Source organism: Schistocerca gregaria, chromosome X (assembly GCF_023897955.1).
Source record: "Schistocerca gregaria isolate iqSchGreg1 chromosome X, iqSchGreg1.2, whole genome shotgun sequence".
NCBI lineage: Eukaryota > Metazoa > Arthropoda > Insecta > Orthoptera > Acrididae > Schistocerca > Schistocerca gregaria.
The window spans coordinates 168,499,430-168,517,160 of NC_064931.1; the positions used below are offsets into that span (position 1 = coordinate 168,499,430).

Genomic DNA, 17,731 nt, shown 5'->3' on the forward strand with positions numbered 1-17,731 from the left:
AATATACGCGAACCCTGTAAAAATGAAGACGCTCGTGCTTACATCCGGATCGACTTATGGTCTCCCCCGTGAAATGACCTCATTAATGCAGTGGTCTGCCTAGGCATCGGCACATTGCTGTTCTTAATTTCTGGTGGTTTTGCTAGCAATTCTACACTCAGAACTGTGGCTTGACGGCCGAGATGCATACTGTTAAGGAAGCACGAAAATAAAAATAAAGACACACGCGAGGATTCGTTAAATGCCTTTTTGCCGAATTGTGTCAGACGAGTGGTGGAATGGTCCACATGTTCTTCTAGATAGGGGCTGCAGAACTTGACCGTAAGCTGCATATCGCACAGTAGAACGGCGTTGCAAGTCGCTAACTTACGCATCCTGTCACATTGCTGAGTGCTAGTTCTAAGTACTGAAGAGTGCTCGACAGAATCCGTTGGTCACATCTTCCGCGATTCGTGACCGACCAGTGGCTGTGGGGGTGTGGGTGGACCAGCGAGGCGCTCTGTGACACCAAAAGCTTTACTTACGTTGCACGTCATATAGAAGGCGCATTATGTTATGAATCCAGGAAAATGGGCACCCGTTTAAGAGGAGACTGAAGGCAAGTGGGCTTCCAAAATTCAATTTTTAGATTTTAGCATATTTGAAATGCCTGGACTTCCCTGCGTGAAACAGTTTTTGTTTTATAAAAATACGACAACTTCTTTGTGAGATATGATGGTTTTACTGACGCTCTGTGCAGTCTGGCATTTAAATGCCACGCCTTCCTTTTAGCACCATGTAGAGATAATGCACAGCATTCTGTTACTCCTTGTATATTATTTCATGCTTCTATTGTTTTATCGCTTCAGTGTTTCCTTACCTGTATCTACTATCGATATTCTTTTTTACGGTCGTGTTTGTTATTGTTTTCGAGCGTTAACGGTTCTACTTAGTGAAGTTTGTTGTGAGTGAAGTACGTGTTGATTTGTATTTTCTTTGGTTCCGCGTGTTTTCATAAAAATGCCGCGAATAAAGAAATTCTCACCTAAATTAAAACTCAGAGGAAATAAATACGTAAAGGTAAATGAGGTTAGCGGGTCAAAGGACCCAAGAATGTTAGACATAAAGAAAATCAGCACATCAAGAAAGAAACTGCAGTGTCTTCCAGGCTTTTCCTCACGGTCAGCTTGTGGAGATGAACATTCGTCTGGAAATATTATGGTGAACCTTAGCATACTCTGTGAGTCATTTCCAAAAATACTGTGTGCAGAATATGTGGTGCTGACGTATCTTTGGCTGAGAATCAGCGTCTTCGTAGAGAGATTGTGTCAAAACTGACATTGAGTTGCACAAAATGTGGTGCAGTTGCTACAAAAATGACATCAAAAATGGCATATAATAATTTATATGAGAACAACATAAGGCTGGTTTATGGTCCCAGATCAATTGTTAAAGTGATGGAGGCAGGCAAACTCTTATGTGCATTACTTGACATTCCAAATCCTCCTGCAAAATTTATGACTTACAATAACGCTATGGGTACTGCTGTTGTTGAAGTTTGTAACATCCCAATGAAGGAAGCAGCTGAAGAAGCACTCAAGCAAGGTGATGATAGTGAAAGTAGTGATAGTTGTGAATGTTTTTATATGAGCTGGCAGAAACGTGGACAAACTTCACTAAATGGTGTCGTGACAGCTACATCATTTGATACCGGCAAGGTAATTGATGTAGAGGTTCTAAATAAGTTCTGTAAAACTTATGGCAGTGGAACTTAGCAAGAGCATGAACATAACTGTCAGATAAAATATACTGGTACAAGTGGTGGGATGGAAGTAGGAGGAGTTCTCAGGATTTTTAATCGTTCAGAGGCAAACAGAGGTGTCAGATACAGACAGCATTTAGGGGACGGTGACAGCAAGGCTTATGACCGGGTATGTGCAGGACAACCCTATGGTCCTAATGTCACAATTTCTAAATTAAAGTGCATTGGGCATGTCCAAAAGATAATGTGGTCCAGGTTGAGAAGATTATTGAAACAAAAGTCAAAAATAGCATTGGAAGATGGTAAGGAGATAGGTGGTAAAGGTCACCTGACAAATGTTGGAATAGATAGCTTGCAGAATTATTATGGCTTGGCCATAAGAAGAAATGTAGGGAATTTCGAAAATATGAAAAAAGCCGTATGGGCTATTTATTCCCATAAGCTTTCCACAAATGAAAATCCAGTGCACAGTCTTTGCCTGAATGATCCTGACACTTGGTGTAAGTAAAGGAGAAGTGCCAAATATGACCACAAACACTCTTTACTTGCATCAGTAATGAATGATGGCTCTAGCAATATGGGACTTAACATATGAGGTCATCAGTCCTCTAGAACTTAGAACTACTTAAACGTAACTAACCTAAGGACATCACACACATCCATGTCCGAGGCAGGATTCGAATCTACGACCGTAGCGGTCGCGCGGTACCGGACTGAAGCGCCTAGAACCGCTCGGCCACATCGGCCGCCAGTAATGAATGAAATTAAATCCATATTTAGAGATCTTTGTAAAGGTACCTTGTTGAAGAAATGTCTTAATGAGAAAACCCAAAATTTAAATGAATGTGTGAATTCTGTCTTCTGGAACTGGTTACCCAAAGCTGTATTTGTTCAGTATACAACCCACAAATTTGGTGTTTATGGTGATATTTTATGCTTCAGTGATGGTGTAATTAGAAAACTGCGTGTTTTGCAATTATTGGGCATAAAATCTAGTGGAAATACTGCAAAATCCTTAGTGCAAATAGATAAAGAGAGAATCTGCAAAGCAGATATTGTTAATTTAAAATGCACAAAAGAAGCCAGACAGAAAAGAAGAGGGACCAAGAGAAGAAACGAAGATCAGTGTGATTCAGATGATGCTTAGTATGGTGCAGGAAAATATTAGTGGTAAGTAATTCTCATCAATAACTTTAGCTTCAGGTACTATGATTTGATAAACTAATGGGTTAGAAAAATGATTTTTTTAAAAAAAATGTATTGCAGATGGTAATAAGTTAATAACAAAGGAAGTTAAATTTTACTAGTGACAGAATAAAACTTTTTTTCTTCAAAACCATAAGAGGTACTATGTTCATTTTCCTTGTAAATAGATGCATATAGTTATGTATAAGCAGTAAAAATTTCATTGTTTTATCACTTATAGTTCTTTTGAAAAGTGTACCTACTCAAAGGGTAAAATAACATTGGCAGAATAGGGATAAAATTGCCTTCCGTCTCCCCTTAACCAACAGGTTTAAATGAACATCCTGCCACCTGATCATCCATCTGAACGCAGTAAATTATGTGCAACACACTGTATCCAACCCTAGAACTTTGAACGTTTCTGGCTCTCTAAATAAAATTGATAGAAATTCCGTTCAAACTGATATGTGTACAGCTAATTTACATGCAGAGTGCCCATAATTAATGTTCCAGTTTCAAAACGTTATAGAAAGATAACCATTGCTCAGAATGGGTAAAATTTTAACAACACGTTATTGACACAACGGGAAACGGCATGGAACGAAACATGTGCACACAGCCAGACACGCGGTACACAGCTGTTTCTCAGGTAGCATCCGAGATGCCCAATATGACTGACGCCATGATACATCGCGCGTTCCGGGAGCGGTGACTGTGCTCGAGGTGCCCTGCCGAAGGCCTGGACACTCAGGTGTATGGAAAATGGCATTCGTCCAATGTCAGCTAACGGTCTGCAGAAAATGATTATGTCGTTGTTGTTGTGGTCTTCAGTACTGAGACTGGTTTGATGCAGCTCTCCATGCTACTCTATCCTGTGCAAGCTTCATCTCCCAGTACCTACTGCAGCCTACATCCTTCTGAATCTGCTTAGTGTACTTATCTCTTGGTCTCCCTCTACGATTTTTACCCTCCACGCTGCCCTCCAGTACTAAATTGGCGATCCCTTCATGCCTCAGAAGATGTCCTACCAACCGATCCATTCTTCTATTCAAGTTGTGCCACAAACTCATCATCTCCCCAATTCTATTCAATACCTCCTCATTAGGTATGTGATCTACCCATCTAATCTTCAACATTCTTCTGTAGCACCACATTTCGAAGCTTCTATACTCTTTTAGTCTAAACTATTTAACGTCCACGTTTCACTTCCATACATGGCTACACTCCAAACAAATACTTTCAGAAACAACTTCCTGATACATAAATCTATATTCGATGTTAACAAATTTCTTTTCTTCAGAAACGCTTTCCTGGCAATTGCCAGTCTACATTTTATACCCTCTCTACTTCGACCATCATCAGTTATTTTGCTCCCCAAATAGGAAAACTCCTTTACTACTTCAAGTGTCTTATTTCCTAATCTAATTCCCTCAGCATCACCCAAATTAATTCGACTACATTCCATTATCCTTGTTTTGCTTTTGTTGATGTTCATCTTATACCCTCCTTTCAAGACACTGACCATTCCGTTCAACTGCTCTTCCAAGTCCTTTGCTGTTTCTGACAGTATTACAATGTCATCGGCGAACCTCAAAGTTTTTATTTCTTCTCCATGAATTTTAATACCTACTCCGAACTTTTCTTTTGTTTCCTTTATTGCTTGCTCAATATACAGATTGAGTAACATCGGGGATAGTCTACAACCCTGTCTCACTCCCTTCCCAACTACTGCTTCCCTTTCATACCCCTCGACTCCTATAACTGCCATCTCGTTTCTGCACAAATTGTAAATAGTCTTTCGCTCCCTGTATTTTACCCCTGCCACCTTCAGAAAATTCGAAAAGTCAGGTTCTTTTGAAGTGTAATGTGACAAAGGGAGGAGAGCAGTTCATCAGACGTCTGTCGAAGGTGTGATCACAGCTTTGGTGTGGAAACATACATTGCAAGGGGAATTGCCTGAATGTTAGACATTCCTGCGAGCAAACTGCATAAAATCCTACGAAACGTCCTGCATTGCTATCCACACAAAATCACAGATGTTCAGGAGTTGCTTCCAGCTGACCTGCCAGCTAGACAAATGTTCGCTCTGGAATTTCTTGCTCTCAGGTAAGTAGACAATGAATGAGCATGGAAGAGTCTGTGGACAGATGAGGCCAATTTCCATCTCCAAGGATATGTCAACGCGCAGAACTGCAGCACATGAACAACGGAAAATCCGCACGAACAACGCCCGGTACCACTTCATTCTGCAAAGGTGACTGTGTGGTGCGGATTGGCGGCACCGTTTATCTCAGGGCAGTATGTTTTAGAGGAGATTAGCCCTGTGGGTCGTGTTTGTTACCTGTACCGTCACTGGGAAACGCTATGAGGGTCTTTTGCCCACCGTTGTCGTTACAACCCTTCAACAGCGTGGATGTGTGGGTAGGATCATTTATATGCAAGCTGGCGCTCCTCTGCACGTCGCACAGCAAGTGAAGCGGCTACTGCAGAGGCATTTCGGTAACGCTGGAATCACCACCTGTCATTTTCCTACAGGTTGGACACCGATATCACATGTTGTTGTTTTCAATGCTCCAATTACGAATGTAGCTGAACTGAAGGCACACATTGCACATCACATTCAGAACGTGACCCTCGCGACACTCCGGTCTATTGCGAAACAAGCTTTTTCTCGATTTCAGTTTGTAGCAGTAAATGCTAGACATATTTAACATATTAGAAACCGATGTCATTTTGCTTTTCATGCGGTTTTCGGTCCCAGGACACTTAGAAAACTATTTTTCCCGTTGGATGTGGTACGATCTTGCCATGGTGGACAGGCTTACCTAGCTAATTGTGCCACAACTGTTGACAGCACATTGAACAACTCGGATACTGTAATGTGAAACTCACGATATTCATCGTACTGCGATTCATGTTTCATTTGTAGGCGACCCCATTTACGTCAAGACGCTATGAATTGCTAAAATTTTCGTTTCCTTTTTTTTCTTGACGTTGTCCCCTACGTCAATAATACACTGTTAAATTTGACGTCGCTTGAGCAGTGGTGCTCTTTCTAAAGCGTTTTGGAACTGTAACTTTAGTTATGGCCAACCCGTACATCAACTACATGATAAGAAAAACAGTAACTCGTTGCTGCACCTTTCTGGAAAATAACTAAATACACAAGGTTTTGAACATGGCTGTGCTTTAGTGTGCATACGAGAGCTTCAATGGATTAGAAATAACAGCCAATCAGTTGCAAAATACAGGTTTATTAAATCTTGACCATAGTTTTGAAGGTTTTAGAACCGTCTTCTTCAAAAGAGGTAGGACGTATTAACAGATTACGACATAGTGTATGGAACAAAGACTGTAGCATTACAATAAGGAAAATTACAGGAAATGTTGCAAAAAAAATTTAGAGAAGCATACTCACGTAAAATCACATTATCTATAGTCAATGTGGGAGTCGTTACCTTACGCTAGTGCATTCCATATACTTAATCACCATTTACGGTATATTATATGAAAGTAGTAGCGGTCCACTGCAGGGCTTTGTCTTAAAACTTTTAAAAAATGTCAGTTTTATACAAGTCTTTAAAGTGATATACTATATGTTGTTGTATCCTGCGTCAAATATGTGATGTATAGAAAAAAGAAATGTAAGTTTTAAGACAGGGCCCTACAATAGATAGGCACTACCTTTATATAATGTTTTTTAAATGGTGATTAAGTAGATGACATGTATTAGACTGAGTCAACGCCTTCCACATTGACTATAGATAATGTGATTTTACGTGAGATTTCTTCTCTAAAAAAATTTTGTAGCATTTCCCGTAATTTTGCTTATTGTTACTTAACGATCTTTGTTCGACACGCAATGTCGTTAACTTGTTAGCAGGTCCTACGTTTTCTGAAGAAGACGATTTTAAAACCATCGAGACCATGGTCGAGGTTTAACAAAACTGTGTTTTTCAACTGGTCGGTTGTTATCTCTAATCCACTGAGCTATTCAATACGCTATGTTCATAACCCCTTATACAGATCTCTGCTTGTTTTAGTTGTTCTTCTATTTCTGTAAACTATGTATTTTTGGTTGAACTATTTACTACATCAAAAATCCTCCTTGTGAGTCTGTTGTTGTTAATTCTATGTATGTATCCATAGAATGCAAGTTGGCGTTTTGTGATCATGTTTGTGAGCCTGTGTGTGTGTTAATATAATTATGAGACAATGTTGAATAAAAGCTGTGAGAGACCATGTCTTTGTCTGAACCTTATATGTATCTCGAATGGGTTTGAGATTTCTCCAATAAATTTTGTTTTGAATGTAGTGTCTGTAAGTGTATGTTGTATAAGTGTCCTAGTTTTTCTGTCTGTACAATATTCTTCTCATGTGACAAAGAGGACCCGCCTGGCTATGGAGTCGTAGGCCTTCTTAAAGTCCACAAATGTGACTACAGTGTTATTCGCCTGTCTGGCATTCAGGAGAGTTCGCAGGTTCCAAAACCGTTCAATACGAGACGTTCCTTTTCTGAAGTCTCCATGGCAGTCACCTATCTTTATCAGATTGTGGTTCTTATTATTTTGTAAATTACAGATAAAAACACCTAATCTGAAAAATCTTTCTGTACCACTGGCGTCCATAGACTGGAAGTCTAGAATGTGCTGCATCCTTGAACCTATAGCAGCAGCGAGGGGAGCGTGTTCCGAATTCCCGCGCTATCATCGTTCGCCCGGCGTCACTGGCCAGTTACGGCAGTAGAGGAAAGATGCCTATTATGTGATAGTTCCCTAATATGAGACACCCCAACTGTACTCATGTTAGGGGCTGCACTTTGGTAGAGAGTATCTTAAACACGTCTATTGCGTGCCAGACGACGACACAGCGAGTGGACGCCATAGTTGAGCCGGACACAGTACGTAGAGGTTGATACAAAATTTCTTGTGTTTGGAGTTTCCGCGACATCGGTATTAAGACAATATTTCAGCTTAAAAGCGAGTGGATATTACTGCACTCTTTTCTTGTTGTTATTTTTGACGGTATTACTTATAATTATTGACAGTTAGATTCCAGAATGAGATTTTCGCTCTGCAGCGGAGTATGCGCTGATATGAAATTTTCTGGCACATTAAAACTGTGTGCCTAACCGAGACTCGAACTCGGGACCTTTGTCTTTCGCGGGCAAGTGCTCTACCAACTGAGCTACCCAAGCACGACTCACGACCTGTCCTCGCAGCCTTACTTCTGCCAGTACCTCGTCTCCTACCTTCCAAACTTTACAGAAGTAAGGCTGTGAGGACGGGTCGTGAGACGTGCTTGGGTAGCTCAGTTGGTATAGCACTTGCCCGCGAAAGGCAAAGGTCCCGAGTTCGAATCTCGGTCCGGCACGATAGTTAGATTCCAATGAACTTTGTTAGCAAGTCCGTGATTCTTTGTGTAAGATGGCGAAATTCCTAATATGCGATAGGATGGGATTACAAATACGCGACAGTGTCGCATATTACCATACCTATCGCATATTCGGGGAACTTTCAGGAAATTCGTTCTCTCACGATTTGTTATATGTACTTTAAATAAATTGCTCCGAGCTTTCCTTAAGAGACACCCAGTTTTTTCAATGAGAACTCCTCAAGGTGTTGCAGCAGCAAGAGTGAAAGCTTTCACTCCAGAAAATGCAGGGAGATTTTTTGATATTTACGAATCTGTGCTATCTAAAGTCAACCATAACCCGCATCGAGTCTTGAATGTTGACGAAACTGGGGTAACATCTGTGCAGCACAAACACAGCAAGGTTACTGCTATGAAAGGGAAGAGACAAGTTGCTGCCTTGACTTAACCAGAAAGGGGAACTCTCATCACAGTTGTAACGTGTTTGAACGAAGCTGGCACTTATGTTCCACCACTAATCGTCTTCCCACGGAAGAATATGAAGCAGGAATTGACGGACGGTGCATCTGCAGGATCAATATCAGCTTGTCATCCAAGTGGATGGATACAAACTCAAATTTTTACTCAGTGGTTTGATCATTTTGTGAGTGATGTAAAGCTATCTTCAAATGACCCTGTCATTTTGATTCTTGATGGGCATTATTCCCACAAAAAGAATCTCGATGTATTAGATAAAGCACGTGAAAACAACGTTCATATTGTATGTTTTCCACCTCACTCAACACATAAAATTCAGCCACTTGACTTCGTATTTATGGGGTCTTTGGAAACCTACTATGCCCAAGAGATAGAAACGTGGTTGGCAAGTAACCCAGGTCGTGTTATCTTCCCATTATTAATAGCCAGGTTATTTGGGCCAGCTTACAACCGAGCAGCAACAATGGAAGCATCTGTGAATGCTTTCAGAAAAACAGGTCTCATCCCATGAAACAGAGGCGTCTTTAGGGAACATGAATTTTCAGTTCATTGCCATGCCGACACTCTTCCAGAAAGAGATGCCAAAAATGAAAATGAAACTACTGATGGTAATGGTCAAGCTGTCAGCCCGGCTGACATCAGACCTCTCCCACACATTGCAAAACCACCTGGAGATAGTCAAATAGGTAGATTATTTAGGGAGTAAAATGAATCAAAGAGCGCCTCGATGAGCTTCTGCTAAGAAGAATTCTGCTCTTCGAACAAATGGCTAAGTTTACCGTCGCTTTCCATAACACAGGAGGTCAAAAGTCTCGATCAATTTCTAAGAAATAATGGCTGCATTTACGCAATAGATAATTATAATCCATTCCAGTGATATCGTTGGCCAATTACTTTTTGGGGTAGTCAAGAAGAATACTTACGATAAAATATCGTACGGTTGGTGTTAGTCTCCGATTGCGCGGCTTATCTTGTAAGGCAATCCAAAAGGCGCTCGCTCTAAAATTTTACATGCCAGCAGAAACAAGAGCCAACATTCGTTTACTTGAAAAGATGTTCCAAAGAAATGTAAACTTTGCCGATGAGTCAGACTCCGGGAGACATCTTGTTCCACACGAGACGGTTCAGCGAATCAGAGGAGATATCCCAAGAAGTCAGAATGCATCAACCAATCGTGTTCATGAACGAATTAGAGGTGGCTAAATGAATGACGCCGAAAGCTTTACACTTAACTCTAAAGAAAAAAGCTACCATATTCAGATGCTTCGCATATTAGACCACAAAGATTACGTAGCTCGCAAAGCTGTGTGTTACGATTTAATAGAAGCTGCACACAGCGAACACGTCATGTATCACATTTTGTTTAAGAAGATCACATTCCGTATCTGCGGCAAAGTTAACTAACATAACTGCTACATATGAGGTAATGGGCCACCACACGCTATCACTGAATGGCAAAGAGACACACGGAAAGTGAGAGTGTGACTAGGATTGAAAAAAGCCACAGTTTGTGGATCCTCAATTGTTGCGAAAGAGTCAGTTAAAAGATATACTGTGACATGCTGGAATAATTCCTGGAACCACAGCTTCAGTAAGAAGATGGAATCACAGCACATTGTTGAACTTGGAGCTCCGCAACAGACTACCCCTACGAGGTCACATGCTGACACAGCGACATCTTCAGTTACGATTACAGTGGTCACGGAATCAACGCGATTCGAACGTCGATCAATGGAAACGTGCCAGCTCTTCGGATAAATCAATTTTTGCTACACTTGGTCGACGGTTGTCTCCACAAACGCCGTCATCGAAGTGAACGAGAGCTCGAAACGTGCGCGCCACTGTCCCAGGCTGGTGGGAACAGTATTATACTACGGGAGACATTCTCCTTCGCTTGCATGGAACCTCTGTTAGTAATCGAATACGCGCTGACAGCTGCCTACCACCTTCATACCTTCATGCTTGACGTCCTGCCCGACGGCGATGTCGTCTTTCAGCAATGTAATTGTCTGCGTCTCGGAGCCAGAACCGCGCTACAGAATTTCGCCTGATGTAAATCCTATGCAACCCATATGGGTCGCTATCGGGCGCCATCACCGGGTACGCAAATCAGCGGCACGTTATTTATGCGAATTACATGACCTGTGCGTAGGCATCTAATGCCACAAACCTCCACAAACGTACCAATGAGCTGTTGAATCCGCGATGAATTTTGTTCCCAAGACGGACATACAAGCTAATAACCAGGTGGTCATGACGTTTTGGCTCATCAGCGTACATGAGTATTACTTAAATGTATCTTCCAATAAAAAACGTAGATGTAAGGGTCGAAGACTACACCGTACTAGAAAATGCCCTTACAACCTGAAACCTAGCTCCCACGAAAATAAATGTTTGTAAATGAATCCAAAAAACCCTATTTCGATAAGTTTATAAATATACAATGTTCCACCAAGAACATGAAGTTCAGTTAATTAAAATGCTAAATAAACTTTCTTCATAGCTCTGAAGAAAAATCAGCGATTTTTACTTTTACCTATCTATATAAATATTCCTTTGACCCATTGTTTTGTATGTTATAGAGAAAAATATCTTATGTGAAACACAATACACAAGAGAACTGACTTTGTTGTGTACTTCACAACACTGAACGATTCCTTTGACAAACAGACAAGTAACCTACCCTCAAAATCTACACAGTAAGAAGGTGACGGCACTAACTCTAATATTTGATGTAATGCCATTACATTTAACTTATGTATAAGTACAGGAACAGTAAATCCTTGATTCATAACCACTTACAGCATAGAAGAAAGCCGCATTTAATATACAGGTGAGAAGTTCTAGACGAATGTTCGTGTATTGTCCTATTTGGTCCTCGAGTCGTACAGCTGTAACACGTTTGACGATAGTTGGTGGAAAGGAAACCGTTAAGATATGAAATGAGTACTCATTCTGCTGAAAAAAAAATCTATTGACCAACCGCTACTCCTTCAACATGTGCCCGTAGGAGGCTATAACTGCTGAAGCTATAGAAACACAAGTGCTTGTTCTATGTTACAATATTGTGCCGGTTGTTACATGGATCAGTTGAAAGCTTGATGGCTGATTCACGCTGAAAACATATTCGTCGAAAATCACTGTCTCCGACAACATAACGGAGCCTACTTTAATTCCCAGCTGCTTTCTGTATAGTACCCTTTATTAATGCAAGTAGCAGGATGGCAGTACCGAAATCCTGACTCGAATAAAACCTGATATTTCTCGAATGCTCTGGGAATAGCGAGATTATGCAACACCACGAATATCCACATCCAGCTTGACTGCAAATATAAGACAAGAATGGGTTGCTACACATCCATCCAAGACGACATAGAACAGACGTAATAAATCGCTGTAAATGATCGTTAATATTTCTCTGTAAACCTCAAATGTATTGTTCGAAGAAGAATGCAGTACTTCTTCTCTCGAATAGGCACGAGATCTAAAGACAACGGAAAGCACTGCATTAGATCCGTAATATGTCAGTATAGGATCACTTCAAGGTTTTCATGGCTCTTCCAAGATACAGAGAATGTTTGTTGCAAGTTGGTGTAAGAGAATAAACAAGACAATATCTGATCGTAGCTATATCTAGATTCAATAACGCCTGTAAAGCTTAAAGTTGCCCCAGAAGCTGCAGATTTCAAAGTGTGCAGAGCATATTTATACCAGTCTGAATGCTTCTCACAGTGGTGAAATGACGGAGCCATGTATAGTGAGTCTAAGAATCTAGAAACTAGACCACAAACGACTGGAAAATGATAGTTTTGACAGATGAATCCTGCACCAGGAAACAGAATGATTTCCGCCATACATATGCCTGAAGCAAAACTGGTATCTGGTACAGACGTAAAAATACAGGCTAAAGACAGCAGTTAGCGATAGGATCCGTGTGGAAGGAATAATCATATTGTTAAACGTACGGAGGAAGGTGCAGACCCCTAGTTAGGTTTGAAGGGTGCGGTAGGGGTGGTGTGGCCTCCCCCTCTCTCTTCTCTCTCACTTCCCTCTCCCTACATCAAATATAATACGTCAGTGCTGAGTACATTTCTTTTGGTTTTTGGAGAGAGAGAGAGAGTCATTATCCCATAACCTCATGACCTCCCTCCCCATTCCCCACCCGTCGAACCAGCACTTGTACGGAGCTTCACCTCCTTGCTAGAGCCGAAGATGCGCTGTAAATGGCCCTAGATATGGAGGTCAGGTACAACAGTGGCCTATGCGATTTTCTTTCATTGACATTGATACCGCCCGTATCAAGCTATTTTAGTAAATGAACCTATCGTGGGTAAAGAAATATGTCAGATGGATTGAGCGTCAATATCTGTAGCTACATATACAGGATAATTCAGCTGCCACTATCGAGAGGTTTTAAACAACACGCAACACCTACAGAAAACACGTGTGAGATATTCATATTCTCTCGCTCGCCACCCACAAACTATTAGTCCTGGCTCAAAAATCAAGGGGGCCTTTTTGTAGGAAATTTAATGTAGCTAAATTTTATACTGTGCTACGTTTTCGAGTTATTCAGCAAAACCACGTTTTAAAGTTACTTTTCTAGGTTTTTCTTGAATAACTTAAAAGAACTATGGCCTCTGGCGAAAACATAGTACAAAATTTAACTACATTAAACTTCCTACAAGAAGGTCCTGTTCATTTTTTCTGTAGGATTAAGAGTTTGCGTGTAGCGAGCAAGAGAACATGAAGATCTTGTGCGTGGTATCTGAAGGCGTTGCAGGTTACATAAAATCCAAAAACAGGGACAGATGAATCACCCTGTATACTGCGTCAGCCGGTATGCAGAGTCTGGCAGAGGGTGCTTTGTACCAATATCAGAGATTTTCTATCCCATTCCATTCGCCCAAAGAGCAACCCAAGAATTACTGTCTGTATGCATTTGTATGTGCCATGAACTTTATCTTGTTCTCATGACCCTAACGTGGGATATACGATGGAACTATCATATTGGTCGCAGTCGCTCTAGAACTCAGCTTCTTCAGATTTACAAACAGGTTTTCCGTAAACAGCGTCGTCTTTCTTCCGATTATTTCGATGTAAGTTCTCTCTGCTACACTTCCGTATGGGCTATACCGACCTGTTACTATCCTAGCAACGTGTCTCTGAATTTGTTCAATGTCTGGTATGACGCCTACTCGATAAAGACATGCTGGAACAATACTCTAGAATTCATTGGGCAATATTCTTATAATTTACGTTTTCCTTTAAAGATGCAGTATACTTTCGAAGAACCTTTCCAAGAAATCTATCTATCTTAATACTGAGCGTAAGTTTTCGTCCCATTTCATACCACTTCTTAGTATTACCGCTAAATACGAGGGGCGTTCAGTAAGTACCGCAACTCATTTTATTCGCGAAGCAGGTTGGTTTTATTCAGAATTCCAATACACCATATTATTTCCCACTCTTTTGGCCACAAAACCCTATTTTTCAACATAATCTCCGTTCAATGCGAAGGCCTTACGCCACCTTACTGGGAGAGCCTGTATGCCCGCGTGATCGCAGCCGGACTCAACGTCGAGCTGCATCAATACCCTCCCTATCACCCAAGTACTGCTTCCCGCGGAGTGCATCCTTCTTTGGGCCAGACAGATCGGAGTTGAAAGGTACGAGATTCACCTGTATGATGGATGAAGAAAGACAGTCAAATAACGTTTTATGAGCTCCTTCCGGGTGAGCAAACTTTTCTGAGGCTCTACATTGTCGCGGAGAATGGGAAGTTCGTTGGCACTTTTGTGGTGACAAACACGCTGAAGTCGTTTCTTCAGTTTCCTGAGTGTAACACAATACAATTCAGAGGCGATCGTTGCTCAATAAGGGAGCACATCGAATAGAATAACCCCTTCAGAATCCCAGAAAACCATCGCCGTGACTTTACCGGCTGAGTGTGCGGCTTTGGACTGTTTCTTCCGAGTAGAGGCAGCGTGGCGCCACTCCATGGATTGACGTTTTGTTTCCCGTTTGAAATGATGAACCCATGTTTCTTCCCCTGTGACAATGTTCGATGAAAAATGATTACGATCAGGCTCGTAACGCCCAAGTCCTTCCGCGCAGATGGTCCTCCGCTGCTCTTTACGGTCTTCTGTTACGCGGCGAGGAACAAAGAAGGCACACACGCCTATGAGTACTCCAACTGGTGGACGAGTGTGTCAGCACTGTCAACAGAGACGTCCAGTTGAGCAGCGAAATGTTTGCTTGTGGTCCGTCGATCACCTCGAATGAGAGTACCCGCACGTTCGAGCACTGCAGGAGTTACAACTGTGTGCGGCCGGTCGGCACGCGAGAGATCGGATAGGTTTGGGCGACCTTGTTGTGATGATAACAGACGCCTACTCCAATGACTCGCCGTGCTTTTGTTCACTGCCATCTCTCCGTAGACATTTTGCAGGGGTCTATGAATATGTGTGGTGCTCTCGTTTTCCGCCAAGAGAGACTCAGTGACACTTCCCTGCTTGGAATGCACGTCCGTTACAGGTACCATTTTGAAGGAGACATATTGCGCCGCTACCTATCGGAACGACGGAACTTCATGAAACTATAGAGGCTGAAGAGGGAACGCCGTAACAATGAGCACTAAAATTTTTCTGTGCGAGCTTTGATTTCTCTTATTTTATCGTGATGATCATTTTTCCCTATGTAGGGTGCTGAGAACAGAATGTTTTCGCAATCGGAGGAGAAAACTGATGATCGAAATTTCATGAGAAGATTCCGTTGCAAAGAAAAACGCTTTTGTTATAATGATTGCCACTCCAATTTACGTATCATGCCTGTGATATTATCTCCCCTATTTCGCGATAATACAAAACGAGCTGCCCTTCCTTGCATTTTACCGATGTCTTCCGTCAGGCTCACCTGATGCGGATCCCGCACCGCACAGCAATGCTCCAAAATATAGCGGACAAGCGTGGTGCAAGCAGTCTCTATAGTAGACCTGTTGCACATTCTAAGTGTTCTGCCAATGAATCGCCTTCAGATTTGTGACTTATCGCGTGATCGAAATTTAGCTGATTTCTTTTAGTGCTCATGTGAATAACTTTACACTTTTTCTTATTCTGGGTCAATTGCCACTTTTCCTACCATACAGATACCTTATCTGAATCATTTTGCAAGTTGTTTTGATCATCTGATGACTTTACAAGACGGTAAATGACAGCATCGTGTGCAAACAATCTAACGCGGCTACTCAGATTGTCTCCTATGTCGTTAATATACATCAGGAACAATAGAGCGCCTATAACACTTCCTTAGTAACTTCTGTTTTACTCGTTGACTTTCCGTCTATTACTACGAACTGTGACCTTTCTGACAGGAAATCATGAATCCAGTCCTACAGCTGAGGCAATACTCCGTAGGCACGCAGTTTGGTTACCAGACGCTTGTGAGTAACGGTGTCGAAAGCCTTCTGGAAACCTAAAAATATGGAATCAATTTGACATCCCCTGTCGATAGCACTTATTACTTCATGAGTATAAAGACCTGGTAGTGTTTCACAAGAACGATATTTTCTGAAACCGTGCTGACTATGTGTCAATAAATCGCTGTCTTCGACGTGCATCCTAATGTTCGAATACAGTATGTGTTCCAAAACCCTACTGCAAATCGACGTTAGTGATATAGGCCTGTAATTCAGCGGACTACTACTCCTTCCCGTTTTGGGTATCGGTGTGACTTGAGCAATTTTCCAGTCTTTAAGTGCGGATCTTTCTGTTAACTAGTGGTCGTATATAATTGCTAAGTATGGAGCTATTTTATCAGCATACTCTGAGAGGAACCTGACTGGTATACAATCTGGACCGGAGTCCTTGCTTTTATTAAGTTATTTAAGCTACTTCGTTACTCCGAGGATATGTACTTCTATGTTTCTCGTCTTGGCAGTTGTTCTTGATTGGAATTCAGGTATATTTACTTCGTCTTATTTGGTGAAGGAGTTTCGGAAAGCCGTGTTTAATAACTCTGCCTTTTTGGCACTCTCATCAGTGACTTCACCGTTGCTATCGCGCAGTAAAGGTATTGATTGCGTCTTGCCACTGGTGTGTTTTATGTATGACCAGAATCTCTTTGGGTTTTCTGCCAGATTTCGAGACAGAATTTCGTTGTGGAAATTATTAAAAGCGTCTCACGATGAAGTACGCGCCATATTAAATTTGCCATGCTTTTTTCGTTGCTTCTGCAACAACGATCTGACCAGTTTGATAAATGCTCCTCGTATTTATATGGTGTGACGAGCTCAAGAAATTTGCCACAAATCTTGTAAAAGGATACTGTCGGGTCCCTTCCGTTTTCTGTGGGAATTATCTAACCATTATCCGCATTTAACGAGAGGTGACATTCTTTACAGCAAGTGGAAAGTATTTCAGAACGTATCTGCACTTTCTTACGATCGCGTTGCTACGACGCTTTCCTGTAGACGACACAATCGTGAAAGGATAAACTGACACTGCAACTGATCTCACCCGACATTTTTTTATGTATATTGAGGACATTACAGGCCGTATTACGGTTTCTTGGGCATAACGATGTTAATTTCCTTTATGTTTGAACATTCACAGCTATGTAACTTACTGGGTTCTGTAGTGAATTTTCCATCGATCGGAGTTCTCATCGAAAATTTGCAGGGAGATATATCTCGGATATTAGCCAATGATGTGGTTCAGTGTCTATCGCGTCTCATAAATCTAGGAAGACGGAACGTTCTGCAAACTGCGTCTATTGTTTGAAAGATTTCGTTTAGAAATAAAGGAAGCTATATTTCACACGAATCTTAGGACGTAAACTCTGCTCTTCGTATCAGAAGTTATGTAATTTCACGTAGTGGGAACAGTTTTCTGTAAAACGAGCTTCTGTTAAGTTTTAGCTTATTCTGTAAATCTGCCAGTTTACGAGTGGCTTAAT

The 17,731-nt window shown here is 41.5% G+C and overlaps 1 protein-coding gene across 1 annotated transcript in view; it reads right to left on the reverse strand.

The window, feature by feature from the left end:
* Positions 1 to 17,731, reverse strand: part of LOC126298982 (lysosomal acid phosphatase-like) — a 725,001-nt gene that overhangs the window by 473,913 nt on the left and 233,357 nt on the right. The window lies entirely within an intron of this gene.